This window comes from Myodes glareolus, chromosome 3, assembly GCF_982192425.1.
Source record: "Myodes glareolus chromosome 3, mMyoGla1.1, whole genome shotgun sequence".
NCBI classification, from domain to species: Eukaryota; Metazoa; Chordata; class Mammalia; order Rodentia; family Cricetidae; genus Myodes; species Myodes glareolus.
Window position 1 is genome coordinate 101553270 of NC_142028.1, and position 10325 is coordinate 101563594.

Here is a 10325-nt window from a genome sequence, read left to right on the forward strand (position 1 = left end):
ATAAAAAAAGCTTATAAAAAAAGAGGGGGCAACCAATAGTCCTACCCAGTGCCCATGAGCCACAATAATGACCACCATGGCATGAACATCCTAAGGCTGTAGGAATAGTATGAATACCTTGGCACCAACCAGCGACTCTCTATTTGGAATAAGACCTGATCTACAAGAGGTAACCATGCCTCCCAGAAACCTAGCCAACTATGCAGGGTTTGTTCAGTCACGGGTCCTGGAGGAGAACCTACAAGCCTTGAATTTTCGAGCTCAAGCTATCGTCTCACCTCAGCTTTCAAGTACCTGGGAGCGATGGGGCATAGCACTGCTCTGGGCTCCATGGCTAATTTTAAGAGTTGTTCATTGTGTATTGCACACTATGCTCAAGGCTCTTTATTGAGGCTACTTATATTATCCGTTTACAAAAAGAAAATGCATTTTCTGAGAGAATTGGTCCTCAATATCACATAGTAGTAATGCTCCTTACTATGGTCAAGCTTCTTCCTGCAAATCAGCCTGGTGCCCACTGCAGTGCCTGTTGGTGGCCCTGCCTGTGCCACGGTGACTCAGAAGTGGCATTTGATGGCTTACTCATCAGAATTAAATATTCCCACTTAACAGCAGTACCACTTAAAAAGCAAGGTATGGGTTGGAGAAATGTCTCCATGGTGAAGAGCCCATACTGTTCTTGCAAAATACCAGAGTTCAGAGTCCAGCATCCATTTCAGGCAGGTCACAAATGCCTGTAATTCCAACTCCAGGGATCCTATGCCATTTTCTAGCCTCTTTGGTACCCTCACTCACACTTACAAGCACACACACACACACACACACACATTAAAAATCAAATAAACCTTTGTTTTTTAAAAAAGGAAGGTAAAACCTTTACAAATTAAATCAAACATAGAAGTACTGAAGTCTGTAACTTCCAAGTCTCCTCCTAACAAATCTCAGTGAAGTTCTCCTGTTCCCTGTTTGTTGTTTGTTTTCCTTCACCACACCCCACCATGTAAACAGCAGTAAGTCAGAAGTCAAAGCGAGACGTTTTTTCTGGTACTTGCCCAAGTAGAAATTTGAAACATCTTTTCCTTTTACTCTGCAGAATAAGGGGAGCCAAATTAGATACGTTTTATTCCTGTCAAGCTGATTTCAAAGGCAATCTTTCTCTCTCAATGGCACCCTTGTGAAGCCTTGCCAGTTGGCCTTGGAGAAACAGCTAAAAGCTTTCCTAGGGACTGCTCCTATCTGCCGGTTTTGAGAACCACAGTGATTACTTTAAAACAAGATACATGTTAGTGTTTATTCTTAATATAGTCTGCTGACTGGATGCAAAGAAGACATGTAAATCAAACCCGTGACTATAACCAAATACCTGTTTACACTTCAAGAGGAAGTACCATAGAAACCAGAAAACATTTTGCTGATTTTTGTGATAAAACATGGTAACACTGGTTCTGGAAGTTTTTCACTGGTGCTTTCTGTCTTCGGTCTTCTGCCCTGCCAGTCTGTGGCGCCTATAGTAGAGGTGTCCCAATTAAAAAACCATGCAAGAGAAGTGGCTTCTATTCAGCACAAGGAGTCTAAACAAGGAAATTTGGTAAATCACCTTTGGCTCCTTGCCATCTGAGCCTCCTGGTGTTGAAATCCACTTCTTTGTGAGCATCAGGTGGTGGTGACGAGGGGGTCTTCAGGCCTGACAGGGTTATTGTGCTGGATAGAAGGTGGTGGGTTTTGATCAGTGTCTTCAAAGTCAAAGCCGGGAAACTAATAGCTGCACATCAAAACCCAGCGCCATAATGCAACTAACGTGGGACTCTTTCAGGTGGCCCCAGGGATCGGCTTAATTCTCATGTGTGACTTCACCATAATTAGTCACATACAATGGGGTGGGGAGAGGCACGAGAAGACACATAGCTTGAGATTCATTATCAAATGTGATTCTGGAAAATAATCGCCGAACCGAGAATGGGAAAATTTCCTTATTATGCCTTGCTTTTGTTTCTTCTGTGTCTGATTACCTTATTACACTTATGGCATCTCGTATCGGCTCATATCTCTATAAGAATGCTTCTCTTGGTTACTAGGCTCTTATGTTGCTGTTTTATAATATCCAGGTTGACAGATACTGCCTTTAGGCCTTTTTATGTTGTTTTGGTTTTTTTCTATATCCTTATTACTTTTCAAAAGAGTCAAAAATACTTTAAATTGCTTTCAAGTTAGAATGTATTTATGTTTATTTCAGTTTTTTCCTCCAAGAAGTTATTGATAGCAACTAAAAATACAGATGCATTTCATTTACATATGAAATATATAGACATATATGAAAATAGCACAATTGTCATGCTCACACATACAGACCCGGCCATAGAGATGTGTATACAAACACAGAGGACTTCTTAAAGAACGTGAAATCACAGGTGTAAAATACATGAGAAAAAGTCAAATAAATCCACACTTAAACATTAACTGTGCCATATGCTTCTCTAATATTGAGACACAGTGGGGTGCCTTAAGAACCTCATTAAGTCCGTGGAAGTGGCAGCTGGGCTCTGTCAAGATATCTATTCACTTGACTTGTGAGAGAGAGAAAGTGAGCATGTCCTCATTCTTCCTGAGTTTGCACTGATTGCCACAGCACAGGGTCAGTGCGATGAAAGATGCAAGCCTGTCTTCTTTCGCAGCACCTAACTTGGTAAGTGAGATTTTAATCAATACATGTTAATGCTTTTCAATAAAGGCAAACATGTCTTTTTGTTTCTATTTTGAATTTTTATCGTGAAAAAAATTAAGATCTTTCCCAGAATAGCTAACTCATCCAGTTCAGCCACACAGCAAACAGAGCTTGATAAATTATGTGGGCAGTAAAGGAAGCTTCTTGTGTCTGTTTTGACTTTATGGACGTCACAGCGAAATGAATGTCCTAATAATATCCATCATTCCTCATGCAGTGCTGCAGGGTTTGGAGAAAGGCCTTGGTTTCCAAAGCAGCAGCTTTCTCATCTGTAAGAGGCAGCGTCAGATGCTCCATTTATGTCAGTCACATCAAGAATCTAGTGAATTTGCTGAGATGCAGAACAAGTCTACACATAAGGAGAATTTTATGTAGCATTTCAAGCCCACTTTGAAATTGAGAGCCATGGAATAAAAGATGCCTAAACCCCCTTCCTGATTTAAACTTCTATGATTCTTTCTTAACATCACTAAAAGACCCCCTAGTTCATGAAGCACCAATGTCAGACTGAGGCAGTTTCTGAAGTCTACAGGAGAGAGACAGTGTAGCACCTTTCCATTTAGAAGTACAAGGCACACTGAGGAATTAGTAGTTTGGTTGATAGATGACAATTAATTCAATATCTGTATTCATTTTTTAATAAAAACAGTGGCACAAGCAGAATTAAAATAAGCCTTAGAAATATATAAACCTGCCATCTGAGTCCGAGAACTATCATCCTTCTTCTCAAATGCTACAGAGCCTCAGCATTCTCGTTCATCTGAGAAATAGCTAGCAAACAGGGGGGAAAGGATATGTATTTTCCTTAGTTGGTAGTCAACACACTGGTGTGAGAAGTCCTTCTGTATATGTGTTGCTTTTATTGGTTAATGAATAAAGAAGCTGCTTTCAGCCAATAGCTTAACAGAACATAGCCAGACTGGAAGATATATATATATATATCTATATATATATATATATAGATAGATAGATAGATATATATATGTATATATAAAGAGAGAATAAGCAGAGTCAGTGAGAAGCTATGTAGGCACCAGAGATAGATGCCCCAGAACCTTGCCAGTAAGCCACAGCCAGGTGGCAATACACAGATTAATAGAAATGGGTTAATTCTAGATATAAGAGCTAGCCAGAAACACACTTAAGCTATAGGCCAAGCAATGTTTTAAGTAATATAGTTTCTTTGTGATTATTTTGAGTCAGGGCATTTGGGAAACCAACTAGCAGCCTCTGCCAACAAAGTGGTGCCAACATGGTCAACTAAATCCACTTAAAAACCTGAGAAATCTTGAAAAGGAATTCTATACACACATACAAAAAAAGAAGAGAGTTTAATGCAGATTCTTGCTCTGTTTACTGGCAGAAAGCAGAGACATGGCTCCTTTAAGAGGTGTCCTGACTTACATTTAACAGTAAAAACTATACAACTTCTTTAAAAATGGTGGCTTTCAAGTTCACCAGCACAAATGGCTCTGACTCTTTCAGGAGGTCTGGATGTGGAGCATTTAAATGGGTCTGTGAGCAATGTGTTACAAACTGATTAATGGTGACACAGACCCACTGCGCCCCTGGATTTGGGGCAGAGAGAATGGCCCTCAGAGGCAGTGAACTGCCATGTTGGACTGGTCAGAGTAAGCAGGTAGGACAGCGGAGTTGGTCCTAGCCACACCCACTCAGCAATAAAAATTAAGCCCTCCTGGTCAGAAAATAATTACAGCTATGCATGCAATAAAGACAAATCCAGATGGAAAAGACCTCTAAATGGGTCACAGTGTTAGATAAATATATGTACGTTTTGGGAAAGAGATGAAAAAGAATATAGATAATTATAAAAGAAAGTAAATGGTTATAAAAATAAAACAAAGTCTTTAAAAAGACATAGTACAGATAGTGCAGTCTTTGAAGGAGTTGAAGAATTGATAGTTATAGTTTTTCTTATTTATGATTAAAGATAAAGTAGATGTAGATATTGTAACTGCAATTCTTGTTTGATACCTTCTTTTATATGTAATTTTACTTGGTTAAAATCTTTCTTTTATTTAAACAGAGAAGGGAAATGGTATGGGAAGTCCTTCTGTATGTGTGTTGCTTTTATTGGTTAATGAATAAAGAAGCTACTTTTGGCTAATGGTTTAACAGAATATAGCCAGGCTGGAAAAGCTATATAGAGAGAGTAGGCAGAGTCAGGGAGAAGGCATGTAGCCCCTCCAGAGACAGATACCTGATGGAACTTTACCTGGTAAATCACAGCCACGTGGGGATACACAGATTAATAGAAATGGGTAAGTTTAGGATATGAGCTAGCTATCAAAACACTTAAACTATTTGGCAAACAATATTGCAAATAATATAGTTTCAGTGTGATTATTTTGGGAGTCTGGGCAGCTGAGTAATGAATGAGCAGACTCTCCCAACAAATGGGCCACCAATAACATACTGTCAATACCAAATTCCTCGTGAATACCTCAGATTTCAAGTAACTAATTCCAAAGCTATGGAGTTTTGCTTCTGAAAATAAAATCCACATTTTTATCTATGATAGCTAAAACCATACTGAAGTTTAGCTTTAAATTGTTAAAATATGAATTTTAACAGTTCATATGCTATAAACTTGCTCACCAGTATGGCAGTGTTATGAGATGGTGAACCCTCCTTTCATGTTTGGAGCCCAGTTACTTTGGGCACCAACCTTGTAAAGAATTAACTTAGTTCTGATGGGTTGTTGGTTAGTTCTCATGATAGTGGCTTTCTGAAGAGCACACATCTGCCTGAGAATCATTGTCTTGCTACCATGATGGGAACATGTTCTCCTGACACAGGTACCATCTGTGCTGAAACTCAGCCCATAGGACTACCTGCTCTTGGACTTTCTGCCTTTGAATTTGTGATCTAAATAAACCTCTTTTCTTTATAAAATATTCAGTCAGAAAGACAAAGATCAAGAAAACAACTGACAACAAAGGCTGGAGAGGATGTAGAGAAAGGGAAAACCCTTTTTCACTGCTGTTAGGGTTGTAAACCAGTACAGCCCCTATGGAAATCAGTGTAGAGAATTCTCCAACAGCTAAAAATAGATCTGCTTTATGGGCCAGCTATACCATTCCTTGGCGCATACCTAAAAGACTCTAGATATATTTGCTCAACCATGTTCATAGCCATTTTATTCTCAATAGCTAGAAGTTGTAAACAACCTAAATGTCCTAAAAAGTGATGAGTAGATACTGGAAATGTGGTTCACATACACAATGGGATACTTTTAGTACCCCTTAGTTTACTGGAATTCTTTGGCTAGGTTTGGTGCTCTATGAGATTTCTCCTATTCACACTATCATGCCTATTGATGTCCTTATTCAGGTCTTGTTTTGGTAGTTTTATTGTTGAGGTATTTTAGGTGAAGATTCCCTGTCAATGCTGGGAGACAAAACCTCACAGTGGATTTCCTAGTTCTCTGGCTCTTACAATCTTTCTGTCCACTCTTTCTCTGTGTTTCCTGAACCCTAGAAGCAGGAGTTATGTTATAGATACATCCATTGGGGGTAGACAATCCACAAATAGTCTCTGCATTTTCACCAGTTGTGGTTTTCTGCAAGGATCTCTGCTGCAAAGAGGAGCTGCTTTGGTGAGACTTAGGAACTTCGCTTATCAGTGAGTATAAGAATACATACTCATATTGTAGTTAGAAATTATGCTGGTTTAGTAACGTGACAGTACTATGTTGATGTGGGAAGTCCTTCTGTATATGTGTTGCTTTTATTGGTTAGTGAATAAAGAAGCTGCTTTGGCCTGTGATAAGGCAGTGTAGAGCTAGGCTAGGATAGCTAAACCAAATGCTGGGAGCAAGAAGGCAGAGTCAGAGAGAAGCCATGTAGCTGCCTGCACAAGATGGACACCTCCACTGGAGCCCATGGGAACTTTGCTGTTAAGCCATAGCCACATGACGATATACAAATTAATAGAAATAGGTTACAATATAAGAGTCATCCAGAATTACGTTTAAGCTATTGGTCAAACAGTATTGCAAATAATATAGTTTCTGTGTGATTATTTCTGGTCTTAGCAGCAGGGAACAAGTGATCGACATTTTGCCTACAGTATGTTCTCCACTAAGATTCATGACCTCACTAGCCTGGGGTAGTTAGTTCAGTTTCCAGTGTTAGGTATTGTTTCTTACCTATTTTGTAGGCCTTATGTCCCAACAACACAGATGTTGGTTAATGCCAATACATGAATGTCATTATTGCACCTTTAAAGATATCTTACTATATTGGTCATCACAGTGGTTCATAGGCTTCACAGTTGGATAGGACTATAGATTGTTTTTCTTCCTTGGAAGATTTCATAGTATTTTTTGGTACTATGAAAGTTAAATCAAAGGAAGAAGGCTTTCAGATCAGATACAGCTCTAAACCTCAAGGTCCTGTGTCCTAAGTACTTGGTGTCTTCAGTAATAGAGATATATTTCAGTCTCTGGGAGGTGAGCAATGGGAATGTCAATCTTCTGTATTATTTTGGGAGAGTCTTGGAATAACTGGACCAACAAATCAACTGGCAATTTCTTGTACCTGGTACTGGAGATGGGTATGAGTAAGCTTTCACTAATCTACCTATTATGTACCTTGCTAAAAATTGTTTATGCTAGCTGTAATTCTAATTTTTATACTTGATATTTGTTCTTATTGTATACAGTTTTTATTGGGTTTTAAACAAAAGGGGGAAGTGTTGGGAAACCTCCTTCAGCCAATGGCCTTTGAGATGCTGGACCAGGTTGGGTGTGGCCTTGGGTACCAAAAAGATGCGCACTTGTGAGCCCACCCTCTCTTGGCTGCTGGATTTGGCTCCTGTTCCCCACTCGTGCAGAGGACTGTGATCTGGGAGTCTGTCCCTCTAAATAAAGAACCCTGTTTTATACTCCGTTCTGAGCTAGTGTGGGATTACTATATTCATGTTCACCTACAGGTAGTGGTTGTTTTGTTCTGTTTTTATTAGATAATCTATGCTTTAGAGAGTAGCTTTGTGAGCCCAGTGTCTTAACTTCATTCAGCTATATGTGTATATGTATATACATATGTTTGTATGTATTTATATAATTTTGGGTACATGAGAAACAATACAAATTTTATGGCTTTTTCCCAAACATCCTTAGTGTTATTTTTCTCTCCTCCATCCATGTCCTTCTGCTTGATCCCCCTGAAACTCCCCACCTAGAGCCACCTCTTCTGTTTTTCACATCTCCCCTTAGTCACTTGTATCCTGCTATTCTTCTCACTTTGCTCCTCTCTTCCCCACGAAGAGCATTTTTCCTTTCCTGGTTTCTGACTAGTTCTTTCTTAAAACAGCTCACATGGGTCTAGAGAGATAACTTGAGAGTTAAGAGCACTGGTTACTCTTCAAGAGGACTCCAGTTTTGTTCCCAGCACCCACATGGCAGCTAATGGCTGTTTACAAATCCAGTTCCAGGAGATTTAATGCCCTCCTCTGACCTTCAGGAGCACTCCATGGATGTGAGGTACAGACATACATGCAGGCAAAATATCTATAACATAAAATAAAAATAAATATATTTTAAAAACAAAACTTTTAAATCAACAACAACCAGAAAGCCTCTAAAACTCTAAACTGAAATAATCAGCTACTTATTCAATGATATTGTCAATAAATGCTTCAGGTACTTTAAAGTTGGATAAACTTTCCTTAACTTGTATACAAGCTTCTCAGATATTTGTTTCACTAAGAAATACTTATTAAGTATTCATTATGTATCAAAATCCATTGTAGATGACAGTGAAGGCATCTCATCAATCCCCAACTTATTCCTATGAAATAGTTACCACATAACCATTTACATTAAAAAAGAAACATAATATTGATGTATAAATCCACAGTTGTTTTGCTTGAAAATCCATAATATTTCTACAGCCCCTGAATATTCAAGATTTTTATGGGAGTAGAAAAGCTTAAGGTGACAAAATATCAGCAAGTACAAAATCAAAAATGCTGGAAAGGTTTCTTTGTTTCTATTTCAGTGCCTAGAAAATATCCTAGAAATGGGAAGGCAACCTTACTTGATATCTCTTGCTCTTGGCCATATGACACCAAGTATGAAAAGAATGTTTCTCAAGCAAATTTCCTAAGCAAGGTCTTTCACAGATCATGACAAAGCCAACAAGTTGTTGCATTTTGAAAGCAGAATAATGATTTCTACCTGAATCTTTTGCTTTGGAAAAAAAATAAGATTCATCCCTTATAAAGTTCTAGAGCAGCAATATTTTAAGCACAAAAATAAAACTAAGAGTAGCAATCTCTTTAACTGTTACCGCTTTGTAGATCTCAAGTGGTTGCATTTTAAGCTCTAATTTTATACTCCATTAGTTTCAAAACGACTTATATTTTTAACAAATTCAAGTGAGATTTGGCTGCCAAAATATCAACCCACACTTATGCATGTGTTTCAAAGTATCAGATAGGACCAGCAAAGTGTTTCTATATGAGTTAACATGTTTTATTACTTTATGTTAAATGAAAACTAATGGATCATTTTAAAAAGTGAAGATCACATCATCTGGATGACTTTGCTTGTCTGAGTTCTTCTTAACCTCCTCAAAGTAAACTATCACAGTTCACAAATCTCTGAAAGTCCACAGTATGTTGACAGGGTAGAGCAGTACCAATTAAACACAAAACAACCATTTATCCTTCGGTGGTTAATCTCAACAAGCAGTTGGTATCAGTAAGAGCAGAGTAATAATTTTACTTGTCTCTCAGTGAGCTCATGTTATTAATACAGAAACAGGGAAGGGACTTTAACTGTTCTAAAATTCAACAGAACATTCTGTTCTTATGGTTACTTCAGACAAGCCATTTTGTCTGAGGCTAACCAGAGCTTTAATGATTCCTAGACAAGATAAAGAAAGAGAAATACAAGTTCTAGATTCCTTTGACCATCTTATCCTGCATCTTGTAAAAGAGGATTTGTGAAACATGAATGAGATTCACAGACCACACACTGAGACTCACACAAGTCTGGACCACTCACAGGCCTAGAATACTGCCCATTCCACCAGTTCTTATTGCACATTAATGAAGGCCCAGATAGTAAAACTTCTTTGACCCAGAACATCCTATTATGGCTGGTTTTAATATCAACTTGCCACAAATTAGAATCACCTGAGTAGAAAGCCACACTTGAAAGACTGTCGTGATTGTCTTGACGGGTGTGAAAAGATACTGTGGGTAGATTCAAAGAGGAGATTCTATTAATTACCTAGGTTACAGAATAGGGTTAGAGAAAATTCGAACGCAAAAGGCACAAATTAGGAGAGACCAGTTACGGACTCTTAATGACTTCCAAAGATTGTTAGGAGACATTTCCAGTCTACGACCAGCTGTTGGGATAACGCCTGATTCAATAGTTCATTTAAACAAAACCTTAGATGGTGATAAAGATGTGAATACTCCCAGAAAATTGACAGTTGAAGCAGAAAAGGAACTGACAATGATTGAGGAAAAATTACAGGAGGCACATGTGGATAGGGTCAACCCGAATCTTAGTTCCATCCTAGTCATACTGCCTTCCAGAATTTCTCCTACAGGGATTTTAATGCAG